The 14,193-nt window shown below is 35.4% G+C and overlaps 1 protein-coding gene across 4 annotated transcripts in view; it reads right to left on the bottom strand.

Moving 5' to 3' along the window:
• LOC111150493 (connector enhancer of kinase suppressor of Ras 2) overlaps positions 1 to 14,193 on the bottom strand; it is a 277,360-nt gene that overhangs the window by 173,177 nt on the left and 89,990 nt on the right. The gene's annotated exons all lie outside the window — the stretch shown is intronic.

Here is a 14,193-nt window from a genome sequence, read left to right as displayed (position 1 = left end):
TGGGTTGATATCACCTATAAATAGTTGAACCTACTGATCCACAGTTCTCAGTCATTCAACCTATGGTAGAGTTTGGGGAACTTGCCTCTTAACAAGCTTCCCCAGGTGAATTATAGACCATGAACGAGGCTTTGAGAAAACACTATTCTTGAACCCATCCATTTTCTTCTCACCTCATAATCCTCTCATTCTAAATCAGTTAATTATGAGCACAGTGGTTATCAACTTTGGCTTCAGGTTAGAATCAATGGAGGCATCATTTAAAAACTACTCATGCCAAGCCTGACCATAAAGAGTCTAATTTAATAAGTCTCATGGAGCACAGATATCAGGGCTTTTAAAAAGCTCCTTGCTTCATTCTAAGGAAAAGCCAAACATGAGGAGAAATGAGCAGAAAGTATTACGAACAATGTCAAAGCATGGATCTAAGTCCTGGCCATGTCACTTATTGTGTCATTTTCCCTCTCTGAAATTCCATTTACTCACTTACAAAACTGAGATAATGACATCTGGTCTACCTGCTTCACTGGGTTATTGTGAGGAAAAAAATCTGATTCTGATAACATGTTGTAAAAGCACTTGGCCAACCTCAAAATAGCCGTGTTATTATTCCCTGACCATTAAACTTTGTATAGACATTTTGTTCTTCCAATAATTTTTAAATGTCATAAGGAAGGGGCGCCTGGGTGGCTCAGTGGGTTAAGCCTCTGCCTTCGGCTCAGGTCATGATCTCGGTGTCCTGGGATTGAGCCCCGCATCGGGCTCCCTGCTCAGCAGGGAGCCTGCTTCTTTCTCTCTCTGCCTGCCTCTCTGCCTACTTGTGATCTCTCTCTGTCAAATAAATAAATAAAATCTTTAAAAAAAAAGTCATAAGGAATAGGGTTCATCTAGATAGGGTTTGAGGGAGGGGTACAAAAGTGGACAGAAGAGCCCAGAGCAGTATACTTCAATTCTAAAAGGCAGTTCAGTTGGGAGAGAAAGCAGGAAAATATTTCTGTAGACAGTTTAAATGTGAAGAAACAGAAAGCCTAGTGAGATATTTTGTAGGGTAAGGAGGCCTGTGGAAGACAGTGAAACATTAAAATGGAAATTAACAGTTATATTATTAGTAACTGCTGAATAGCACAACTGTAGACATTTTAAAAGACATTTTAAAATGCCGTTGGGGATGGCACTTAAACTGTAGCAAGATACATGAAATAGTTACAGAACCAGGACAAATAAAAGTATGTAATCGAACCTTTTCTTTTTTCCTGCTTAGGTACTTTCATAACTCCTACTCTGGCACTACACAGTCTCAACATTGTATTCTATATTCCTTTACAGCTCAGGTTTCCAAATTTGGTATCAAATCAAAACTGGAATTTTCAAGCTACAAAAGCATTCCAAATGATACCCAGAAATGCACACATGGATTTATTTGGGAAGGCTGAGCAGACTGGACAGTAATGGTAACCTTTTCTAACTCCAAAACTAGCCCTCTCCTCCTAGTCTCTGGTCCTCTCCACAGGAACCTCTCCTTCCCTCCCCTCTTCTTTCCTCTTATCTTCTCTCCCTTCCCCAGTTCACTAGCTCATTACCTGTTTCATGGAGGACACTGGTACTATCACCACTGTTTCCTGCCTCCCCCACTCATCTTCCTGAAGTTGCAAGGGTTAGTAGGAGAAAGGATAGGAAGAAGCAGCCTTAAAATTTTAAGGACTAATTGTGTATTTGTAATAATGACAATAGACCTGGATTTCATCGACTTTGAAAAGAATTTTTTTTTTTTCTTTTCAGGCTTAATTCTCTTTAGGTCTTCATCAGCATCACAGTGAGTTATAGCAGCGAAACCTACAATCTGTAGTCCTTTTTGGGGGGGAATCTTAAGGGGAAATGAGTCCTCTCATTCTTTCAACAGACATTTGTTTGCCAGGCACCAGAGACACAGAAATGCGCGAGGCAGATACCTGCTTTCACCAAGTCTCCCACAGCAAATCTTTCCTTAAATGGACTGGTATTACTTTGGATTTTATCTTTAAAAAGAATCATCATGGTATAAGACAAATGGTAACATATCAGGGACTCTCTCCTGAAGTTTATTTTATCACCTGTAGGGATAAGAATCATGTAACCCATCTTTTTTTTTTTAAGATTTTTATTTATTTATTTGGCAGACAGAGATCACAAGTAGGCAGAGAGGCAGGCAGAGAGAGAGAGGAGGAAGCAGGCTCCCCGCTGAGCAGAGAGCCCGATGTGGGGCTCCATCCCAGGCCCCTGGGATCACGACCTGAGCTGAAGGCAGAGGCTTTAACCCACTGAGCCACCCAGGCACCCATAATCCATCTTTCTATATCTGCTTCCATGCACATAACATAGCAACAATGGTAGAAGTTCTATCTTGTTAGGGTCTTTGTGAGAAAATTTTAATAGCCTCTTGAAAGATGAAATATATCATAAGACAGCATGGCAAACACATTGTAATTCAGAGAGTAGGAAGACAATGAAAGTACATTACATAATAAGCAATAAAACTTTCAGAACAGGATGTAGTACAATTATAAAGTTGTGCATGTCCAATTACTCTTCCATGTAATATATTTAAAAGTAGGCGTGTATCCAAATGTCCATGTTCAGCAAAGTGAATAAATATGGAGTAGATACACAATTAAGTATTATATTAAGTGAATGAACTACATAAATGGACAAAACATGAATGAATTCAGAAACACAAGTCAAGTGAAACAAGTAATATGCACAGTGATACCATTTTTTACAAAGCTCAAAGACAACCATAACTAAATGGTATGTTTAAGAAAAATATATAAAACTATTTTAAAGAGGGGTGGCTCGTGGTGCAGTTGGTTAAGCCTCCAACTCTTGAATTCAGCTAAGGTCATGACCTCTGGGTTGGGAGACTGAGCCCTGCTCGGGGTTCACGCTCAATCCAGTGCCTGCTTGTCCCTCTCCCTTAGCTCCTCCCCCTCCCCTGTACACTTACTCTCTCTCTCTCCCTCTCGCTCTGTCTGTCTAAAATAAATACATGAATAAAATCTTAAAAAAAATTATTTTAAGGGGGAAAAAACCAATAAACACCCTGAGAAGAGGTGGGCGTAATGAGATAGGGGAGGAGCACAAATGTAACTAAAACAATACTGGTAATGTTCTACTTATTAGATGACACATTCATGAGTATTTGATTGATTGTTATGCCTCATTCTCTTGCATATATATAAAGTATTACATAAATTTTAAAATATAATGCATGGAAGAAAACAGAAGTCTGAGAAATATTATCCTGCCACTTGCCATGTAAAAGAATTGGGCAAGTATAGTACACCATACCTCCAGTTCTTCTGTTATTGCTGATGGTGATACTGTCTACATCTTTTAAAGTGTTTGGCAGGATGCTCATATATAATAAATATAGTCTAGGTTTTCAAAAAAAATAAAGCTATGAAAACAATCTATTTCAGCATTCATTTTCATATAATATATAAAAATTTTTAAGTTTTTTTCATAAGTCAGGCCAGTGTCAGAAAGCTGGAAGGATATTGTGATTATGTCCCAGTGTTCTAAATAGTGCTTTCCTAAAGTCTTAGCATGCAGTAATCTTATCACTCTTATTTACTTTTTCATCCTGACTTTCAGAAAATTTAAAACTACCAATAAATATTTTATATCAAAAATGAGGATTTCTAAAAAAAAAAAAATATAAAAAAAAGAATGAGGATTTCTCTGTGTGTGTTTATATTTATGTCAGTTATAAAACTGTATTCTAGGCCTTTTAAAAAGATACAGGCATACAAATATAATATAATATAATCTCAGTTTTGCAAATTCTATATACTTTTAGTTTTACATTTGTCTTTAGAATAAAAGTCATCAAGTTATCTGGGTATTATGCCTAATAGTTTTAGATCTAACTTCTGATTCACTATATAAGGACTATATAGAGAAGTTTTAAAAAATACTGGTTTTGCGGGGTGCCTGGGAGGCTCAGTGGGTTAAAGCCTCTGCCTTCGGCTCAGGTCATGGTACCAGGGTCCTGGGATTGAGCCTTGTGTCAGCGGGGAGCCTGTTTCCTCCTCTCTCTCTGCCTGCCTCTCTGCCTACTTGTGATCTCTATCAAATAAATAAATAAATAAATAAAATCTTTAAAAAAAATACTGGTTTTGCTACTTCATGATCAAGTAAAACAGCTGAAGAAAACAAAGGATTAAGTATAATTACATTGAACTAAATATACTGTTTGTTTAAATACAAAGTAAAGAAACCAGAATCACCTTTAATGTTTCCATCAACAAGTATGCTAAGTAATACAATCCATATTGTTTAAAATTTACATATAAAACTTGTCCTGGTTTTCTGTCTGAAATGCCCCAGTTTCAATCTCAAGAGCCCCAGTCTAATTTTCAGGTCACCTAGAATGTCTGATTCAGGAAGGTTTAAACACTAACCCTAATATAGCAAAAATAGTAAAGTTGTGTCTGAGATGAATGAGAGGCTATCCTGGCTGGGCTTTTATAGGTTTTAATACTGACTACATGAACCGTATAATATATACCATGCCTACCCCAGTATAATTTATATCCCTTTAAAACTTCACATAGATTTACTACTTGAATCTTAATATCCCTTTTACAACACACATTATGTAGGACTGAGTATTATACACAGGCATTGTACTTTTATATGTTTTGAGTTTTCCATTTTCAATTCTAGGTATTGTGAATATGTGGATGGGATGGCAAGTTCACAGGTGACCAAAATTCGCTCCTGTATTACATCAAAATATCTTCCAAAATATGAAGCACAGTCATCAGTTTGCATTAAAATCTAAAGAGCATCCTAAATTAAATCAAAGTCCTTTTTAAAAAAGCACTCATTCTAGAAATAGGTCTTTCTTCACTGGTACGCAATACTGAAAGTTATCAGAGCATCACTCCTTCTAATTTTTACAGAGTAAAAACTACCTGAGTTCAGTTTCCAAGGGCTTTTTTGCTATATAAGATAATTAAAATGGTCATTTATTAAGCTCCCACTGAATGCCAGATTATGGGCTAGATCAATTTCCATTACTCACAACAACCCTACCATAATCCAACGAGATATGACCCATTTTTACAAATAAAACAAAATGTATCAGAAATGTGAAACGATTTGTTAAAGTTCATACACGGTATCAAAAAGCAGAGCTAAGATAATGAACTCAGCTATACTTTATATCAAAGCTCACTACACTATTGTGCCATAAAATAGAAGACTAAATGATATAAAATGTCAACCAAGGGGTGGCTGGGTGGCTTGGTTAGTTAAGTGTCCAACTCTTGATCTCAGCCCAGGTCTTGATCTCAGCATTATAAGTTCAAGACTTGTGTTGGGCTCCACACTGGGTGAGTGTTTTTCTTAAAAAAATAAGTAAATAAAATAAAATGAAATAAAATTAAAAAATAAAATAAAAATGTCAATCAAGAAGGTAAAGCAGGTACTGTTCATACAGATAAGGTATAATGAAGCAAAATATAATAGCTATTGTCAGAAAATTTATAGGTCAAATTTCCTTCCAAAAATTTTTAATGAAATTTATTTATTATTTTTAAGGATTTTATAGGGAGATAATGAGAGAGAGCACGAGTGAGGAAGAGAGGGAGAAGTGGGCTCCCAATGAGCAGGGAGCCCATTGTGGGGCTCGATCCCTGGACCCTGGGATCATGATCTGAGCCGAAGGTAGATGCTTAACCAACTGAGCCACCCAGGCACCCCAATCTTTAATGAAATTTTAAAAATCACTTCTAGGCTATTTATTTTTACAAAATTATGCAATCTTTATTTTTAATTTTTATGTTTTTTAGTATTCACAAATATATGTTCTAAGAATTTAAACCACAAATACCAATTCAATAAGTCCTAAAAAAGCTCTTCTTTTCTCTTAAGTATTTATCTTGAGTAAATAACAACTGGCTTAAAATAGGTTAGATTCAGGTAGGAATACATTTTAAAAAGGGCAATACACTCAATATGTTCATTTATATTTTTATTTTAAAATGCATATTTAGAAAATATTTTGTAAACAATTTACTTTCACTGATTTGTATTTAAAATAGTGTAAAGGTAAGAAAAGAGATTAGAAAACATATATACATAATCTAGACTGAGTTGTCCATCAGAAATAAACACTTTCAATATTGATTTTTGAAGAATATTTTTTCCATTTTCTTGACTAAAGATTGAAAAATAAAATAACACCGGTCAGATTGGCTATTATCAAGAAGACAAAAAGTAACAAGTGTTGCTAAGGATAGGAAGAAAAGGGAACACTCCTACACTTTTGGTGGGAATGTAAATTGGTGTCACCACTATGAAAAATACTGGAGGTTCCTCAAAAAATTACAAAAAGAATTACCATATGACCTAACAATTCCACTTCTGGGTATTTATCCAAAGAAAATGGTAATACCAATTCAAAGAGATACATGTTCATTGCTGCATTATTTACAATAGCTAAGATAAGGAAGCAAACTAAGTGTCCATCCCCAGAGGAGTAGATAAAGATGTTGTATATATATACAATGGAGTACTACTCAGCCATAAAAAAGAATGAACGCTTGTCATGTGCAACAAGATGGATCGACCTAGGGGGAATTATGCTAAGTGAAATAAGTCAGGGAGAGAAAGACAAATCCTGTATGATTTCTCTTACATGTGGAATCTAAAAAAGCAAGCAAACAAACAAACAAAACAAAACAAAACAGAAACAGACTCATAGACAGAAGAAACAAACTGCTGGTTACCAGAGGGCAAAGTCAGGAAGACAAGCAAAATAAGTAAAGGGGATTAAGAGGTACAAACTTGCAGTTATTAAAAAAAAGGTAATTCATGGGGATATAATTTACAGCATAGGAAATATAGTCAATAATACTGTAATAACTTTGAATGGTGACAGATAGCAACTACACTTATTGTGAAATTCATCATGTATAGAAATACCAAATCACTATGTTGTATACTTGAAACTAATATATTTTATGTCAGTTATACTTCAATTTTAAAAATAATAAAAATAACAAGTTTAGAAAATAAAAGAAATAAAATACATCTGATGAGTAAATGTAGAATAAAATGGAACAAATGAATTGTAAAAAAGTCATACTCACAATTTAAATACAGATATTTATTGTAGGAAAGCTCAAAGCTATAGCACAGCTTTTTCTGGTGCTTAGGTTGGGATGTCTGTAAATATTTTTTACAGTTTACTGTATTTTAAAAGATTAATGAATATTGTCACTTTATAAACTTTTTTTAAAAAACAAGGTCTCAAAGAATACAAAAAAGCTAATTCAAAAAGATATATGTAACCCTATGTTTATTTCAGCATTGTTTACAATAGCCAAAATACAGAAGCAGACCAATGGTCCATCAATAGATGAATGGATAAACACACATACAATGCAATATTACTTAGCCATAAATATGGCTGAAATCTTGCCATTTGCAACAACATGGATAAATCTAGAGGGTATAATGCTAAGTGAAATAAGTCAGTCAGAGAAAGACAAATACCATATTATTTCACTGATACATGGAATTTAAGAAAACAAAATGAACACACAAAAAAGGATACAAACAGACTCTTAAACAGAGAACAAACTGGTGGTTACCAGGGGGAGATGGTTGGGGGGAATGGGTAAAATAGGTGATGGGGAGTAAGAGTATAGTTAGCATGATGAACACTGAGTAACATATAGAATTGTTGGATTATTATATTGTACATCTGAAAATAATGTAACACTGTATATTAATTACACTGGAATTTTTAATAAGTCCTAATATGAATGATGTGGTAAATAAAAAAATGGCATAAAACTAAATATAAAATAAAATAAGCAAAATGATGACAAGAATTTTCTTTGAGTAGAAGGATTATAAGCAATTTTTTTTTCTTTTCAAAACTTCAAATTTTTCCATAAAGCGTATATTACTTCTGTAATTTTTAAAGATATAGAAAAAAACCATACTACAAGATGTACTATATATAAACCTTTATATTGATGGCATAAAACATCAATGGAATGAATGCAAGCAAAGATCTTAAGAACTCAACATCTAAATGAAATTTCAGTTCTTGATGATGATTCAGTTAAGATTTTTTTGAACGGTACATGCTATTTCTTTAAATTTTGAAGGATGGAGAAGGAAAGTGTTGACTGAGCAGTAGGTAACAATTACACACTTAAAATAGGACCTTTTAAGAAAGGTTTCTAGAATTTCCTTTTTATTTGCATTTGCATTCACAAGTTAATTTAAACAATCTCATGTGAAAGACTACTGATTTTTCTATTTTTTACCCAACTTTCATCTGGGAATGGTAATCTAAAGTAATGTTTCAAACACTATTCAAAAAGCTAGTGATATCCAAGGACTGAGAAAATGAATCTAAAAAGGTTGAAAAATGGGCAAGCCCATAAGAAAACAGCAAGACATTTTAATATACACAATTTAGAGGAGACATTTCAGGTAAAAGTAAATTACCAGAACCTGGTATACAACATTTCAAAATCTGATCTACAGTGTTTCACAACCTGTTGAAATTTTTCTCTCAGCATGTAATCAGATTTCACTGTAGATGCAGCTAAAGAAAACGAACACCAAATGCAGAAAAAAAAAATCTGTATATTCACTATTTAAAACAAAGTTGTTGTTCTAATTCCTTTTATCAAGTCTCTATTTCTCACCCATTCTATAAATATTACTTTCCTTTTGTTTTTTACTTCACATTTGTGAACCACTTTTAGTCTAATTGGATTCTCACAACAGAATTACTTCTGTTTATAAATGGCACAAGCAAATGCACATGGTTTGTCATAGAGCAATAGGGCTAAGCCTCAAGTCTCCCAAAATTCACGATCTCTACCGTTGGTTCTTTGCTCCAAGTATTCTGAATTCCACCAAAACTTCACTTACAAACTGATATTTTGTGTCCATTTCTTAACTAGCGACAATCTAATCATTTTTGTGTCTGAAGTGGAAAATATAAAAATGGCACAGTAGAATAATTTTCGATTGAGCTGCTACCTGTTAGGGCAGGCATCATAGAAATTATTTCAATACTGACAAGAAGTAAATGGGTGCTGGGGCACCTGGGTGGCTCAGTCAGTTAAGAATCTGCCTTTGGCTCAGGTCATGATCCTGGGGTCCTGGGATTGAGTCCTGTGCCTTGGGGACTGCTCAGTGGGGAGTCTCTCTGCCTCCCCGCACCCTTGTGACTTGCACTTGGCCTCTCTCTTTCTCTCACCCACTCTCTTTCTCTCTCAAATAAATAAGTAAGTAAGTGCATGGTACCTGCCTCATTTTCCTAATTCTGTTTCTGACAGTGCTCTAAATGAAGCTTCGGTTCTCTGAGAATTCTTTCCATTTACGATTTTAAAACTAGCTTCTCCTTTTGTTCAAATGTGTTATTACAACCAACATTATGTGGAAAGGAAAGTGTTGAGGGAGGGTTCTTTTTAAAAGACTTTAAATATAATTATCTAAACTCATCACAACTATAAATAATTAAAACAAATATAGTAGATTAAATCAATTCCTCCAAGCAGAGCTTGTTAAAGAAATTTATAGCCTCTTTCTCCTCTAATGTTAGCACCACTTTAAATATAGGTAGCCAATATCAAGAGGCATTTTCCACTTACTTCATAGTACCACCCCTTTGTGTTAAGAAGGGGAAAAAAGCTATTTGTGACAGTTTATTTTTAGATATTGATCATCTCCTCTTGCTGCAAAGGGAATAAAAATAATTAAAGTTGAGTGAAAAATAATTTGAAGTACAGCATATTTCAAAGCGTAACTATCATCATAACTGTTCAGATGAGATTTCTTGAAAGCCTGGTAATAAATGCATGCCCTAGATATTTTTTTTTAAATCTACACTTTGCTTATTCCGATTGGCCTCTTTTACTGGTAGCTTAAGTTTAATTCCTGTCTTCTGATACTGCGTACAATTCCAAATGAATGCAGTGATTAGTGTGTATACAATGGCTGAATGAGATCATTAGATGGACACTGACTGTAAACTGTATCATTTATTTTAAAATATAGTAAGTAGGGGCACCTGGGGAGCTCAGTCATTAAGTGTCTGCCTTTGGCTCAGGTTATGATGCCAGTGTGCTCAGATTGGCCAACGTTGGGCTCCCTGCTCAGTGGGAATGCTGCATCTCTCTCTCCCACTCTCCCTGCTTGTGTTCCCTCTCTCGCTCTCTTTGTCTTTGTCAAATAAATAAACAAATAAAAATCTAAAAAAATACAGTAATTGTCTATGCTGTGCTCTTTTATCAAAGTATTACTTTAATATATATAGCATTCATTTTTTTCTGACAGCTCAAATTCATTTTAGAAAATACAGAAAATAGGGAGTATGGAGAGGGTGGTTGCATTATGGACATTGGGGAGGGTATGTGCTATGGTGAGTGCTGTGAAGTGTGTAAGCCTGATGATTCACAGACCTGTACCTCTGGGGCAAATAATACATTACATGTTAATAAAGATAATTAAAACAAAAGAAAATACAGAAAATAAAGGAAAGTAGTCTAAATGAAAATACCTCATAATTTCATTATCAGGAAACAACACCAACTTTTTAAAAAGATTTTATTTATTTATTTGAGAGAGAGACAGAGACAAAGATAACAACAGAGAGCACCACTGGGGAGAAGAGGGAGAATCACACTTCCTGCTGAGCAGGGAGCCAGATGTGGGCTTGATTCCAGGACCCTGGGATCATGACCTGAGCGCAAGGCAGATGCTTAGCCAACTGAGCCACCCAGGTGCCCCAATAAACTCCTATTTTATTTCATTATTTTATCAATCAATATCATTCCTATTGTTATGATAGGTAGTAACAGACAAGAGCCCAGAAAAACCCAGTACCAAAGATATGACATCATGTAACAGTAGAAACATAAGAGATTATTTAAGAGATGATTTATAAACACTAATATATCATCCAGATGGCCAATAGACACATGAAAAAGTGCTCCACATCACTCAGCATCAGGGAAATACAAATCAAAACCTCAATGAGATATCACTTCTGCCCATTTCTTGATTGGGCAGAAGACATGAACAGATATTTCTGCAAAGGAAATTGGTATCTGAACATTTCCTTTAAGGTACAACAGAATAGGGGCACCTAAATGGCTCAGTCAGTTAAGCATCTGCCTTTGGCTCAGGTCATGGATCAAGTCCTGAGTCCTGAGTCTGGCTCCCTGATCTGTGGGGAGTCTGCCCCTGTGCTCGCTCACTCTCTCTCTTTCTCTCTCTCAAATAAATAAATAAAATCTTTTTAAAAAAGGTACAACAGAGAAGACCTAGTTAAAATAGATGATTTAAGATATCTGGTCAGGTGCATGTTGGGATGCAAGGCAAGAACCCAAACCAGCTAGGTACAGAGGTTTTTGTTCAGAAGCATCTTAAAGGTGACACATGGAACAGGACATGTCATGGGAAAATGGGAGCGACTTAGAAGGAACTGTGACATATATTACAAGCTGCTGAACTTCAAAAAATAGAAACAGGTAGTGTTAGAGCAACATGACCTATGAAGGGCAAGGCATCTTCTTTAGAACAGAGTGTACAGTGGGTGGAGAGTACAGAAGGTCCTACATCTGAGCGTATTTGGAGTATTTTGATTATTTGGAGTATTTTCAGTAATTCTGTATGTGGTCAAGTCAGAATGTACACACAGTTCAACTTGTGAAAACATCTCTCTCTACTCTACCTAATGTTTCCTGACCTGTAAAGAGAAAGACTTAAACCCATTAATGCCTTGAAGCAGATTCCTAAGGAGAATGTCAGGCCACACAGTGCAAGCTATTAGAGGTCCTGCTGAGAGCATCAACAGCCTCTGAGGGCAGTATCAGAACGGCATATGTTGATTGTGAAGTAGTTGTCAATAGCAGATATTTATACATTCTGGACACAAAAGCTGAACCACTTGTCACCTGGATAGTAGATTCTTAAAATAGCAGATTGGGTAGGAGTTGGTTGGTCATATCTGACATAAACCACACTTTCACCACTGGACAATCTCTCTACAGAAGATCTTAATTCACTGAAATAATTTCAGACCTTCTTCTCAATGTAACATTTGAAGGTTAGAAAAGGTATGCTCTGGAACCTGTAAGCCCTAAACAGAGAAAACTCTCCATTTATGACCTCACTCTATACTTAACTAAAGCTAATTTTTTTTTTCAAGATCACTTTGTTGATCCCCTTTTGATATGGGAAAACATTCTGTATTAATCAAGTGAAAATGAATACACCTGAGTACTCTTTGTCAAGAAAACAAGATAATTGCCATTTAGATTTGCACTCTCAGTTTATAAAGCAACAGAGAGTTGTCCAATTACTCAAAAGCAAACTTTAAATAGGGTATTCAGGTCCAGATGTTTGGAGGAGAGGAAAGAACTGAAAAACACCACTTTCTGTCATAAGTATGCTTGGAAATGAAGTTATCTTGCAAGGTGATATCAGATGGATTACATTCTCATAGAACTGACAATAAATAGGAGTTTCTCATGTATAAAAAGTTAAAAATATATATTTTTAATCCTCACACTTAATTCTACCTTATATCAGTTGTTTTTGGTCTCATGTATAAATAAAAAGCTTACAAAACAAATATAACACAGTTATCACAGATCTGGAAATGGAGCACTTAGTAATTCTTGTCTTATTAGGATTGCTTAATACAGATCTCTACCGAGCACATACCTATATTAAAAGGCTATGCAAGATTATCATACAAATACTGTGTAATATATATCCCTAAATCAGAGAGAATTTCTAATAATCTGTTATCCATACCTCAAATCTTTGGTTTAGTTTAATGCCTTTAAAAGAAACAGTGTTGTAGAAAGTACATTTTTAAGAAGTGTCATTGATAATAAAGAACTATAAGAAAAATAACCCACAGATCATATTAATGCTTTTATTCCTGGGCCCTAGAACAACATAGGAAAACCAGAATCACCTGAAAAACTAGCAAACATGCAGATTCCTGGGAACTTCCCACAGTATATTTCGGATATATGCCAAGTATCTGAATTTCTAACGGGTTTTCATGTGGTGATAATGCTGCTCATCCGCAGACCACCCTGGCCTAGCACTGCCCCAGAACACCGTCAGCTAAAGACGGCCTTTGGGCCAAATTCACCCCGTAGCATTTTTTTTTCAAAACATGTTTTACAGACACTTAACCACCCCCATCCATTCACGCATTGTCTCTGGCTCCTTTTGGTCTACAACAGAGTTGAGTAGTTGCAACACACCCTGATAGCCTGCACTACACAGCCTATAAAACCTTAAGTCCTCAGTGTCTGATTCTTTTAGAAAAATTTGTTGACCCTTGTCCTAAAATGCCACTCTTCTCCCCATTATCCAGTTGGGATTTTTGAAATTCAGAAGTTAAATTTACTGCTATCAAATATAAAGACATGCAGTGAGACTGTTAATATATCTCAAAATTCATAAAAACGTTCACAATCTCCACGCATGTCTCTGAGTAACCACGAGTTGCTTTCTCACTGCCATGATAGAATCCTGATGAATGTCCGATGTGCTCCACAATTAAAAGTCATGAACTTACTCTTCTTCCTATAATTATCCCTGGTAATAAAGGACAAGGAGTAGAAGAATAAATCATCAGCGTCCCCAGTAATCTTCTGTATCATCTTATTTTCTCGTCTGCTTTCATTCTGCATCACTGGATAGGTTAACAAATGCTGGGTCCTGAGAACACAGTGGCAACAGGCTGCCACTAGGGCTTAAGCAGTATGGTGACAGTGGGCTTCAGACTTCACAGATGTGTTTTATATTACCTTTAATTAAATATTGTAAAATACATACTAGTCAATTTACCACCATAATGTTTCTTCATACCTTGTCCTAGGCTTGATTCAAACATTTATATTAGCTGCAGCACTCCTGAAGGCATTTGATTTGGGGATCCCTGGGTTGGATAATATTTAAAGTAAAAAACCAGGACATGTAAATACATCATTGTTAAAAGCTGTTATGTATATTTTCTCATATGTGCAATATATAAGTGAAACTAATAGTTGTAGTAATAAAGAACAGTGCCTTAGAGCAAAAGTTTTAGACTGTTATCTAAATGGGGCAATTTCATTTTGTGAAAGGAAGTACAACCCTTCCCACTAA

The sequence above is a fragment of the Enhydra lutris genome, unplaced genomic scaffold (genome assembly GCF_002288905.1).
Source record: "Enhydra lutris kenyoni isolate GAN:26980312 unplaced genomic scaffold, ASM228890v2 scaffoldscaffold23, whole genome shotgun sequence".
NCBI lineage: Eukaryota > Metazoa > Chordata > Mammalia > Carnivora > Mustelidae > Enhydra > Enhydra lutris.
Note: the sequence above shows the minus strand (reverse complement) of the source record. Positions and strands in the feature narration are given on the sequence as shown.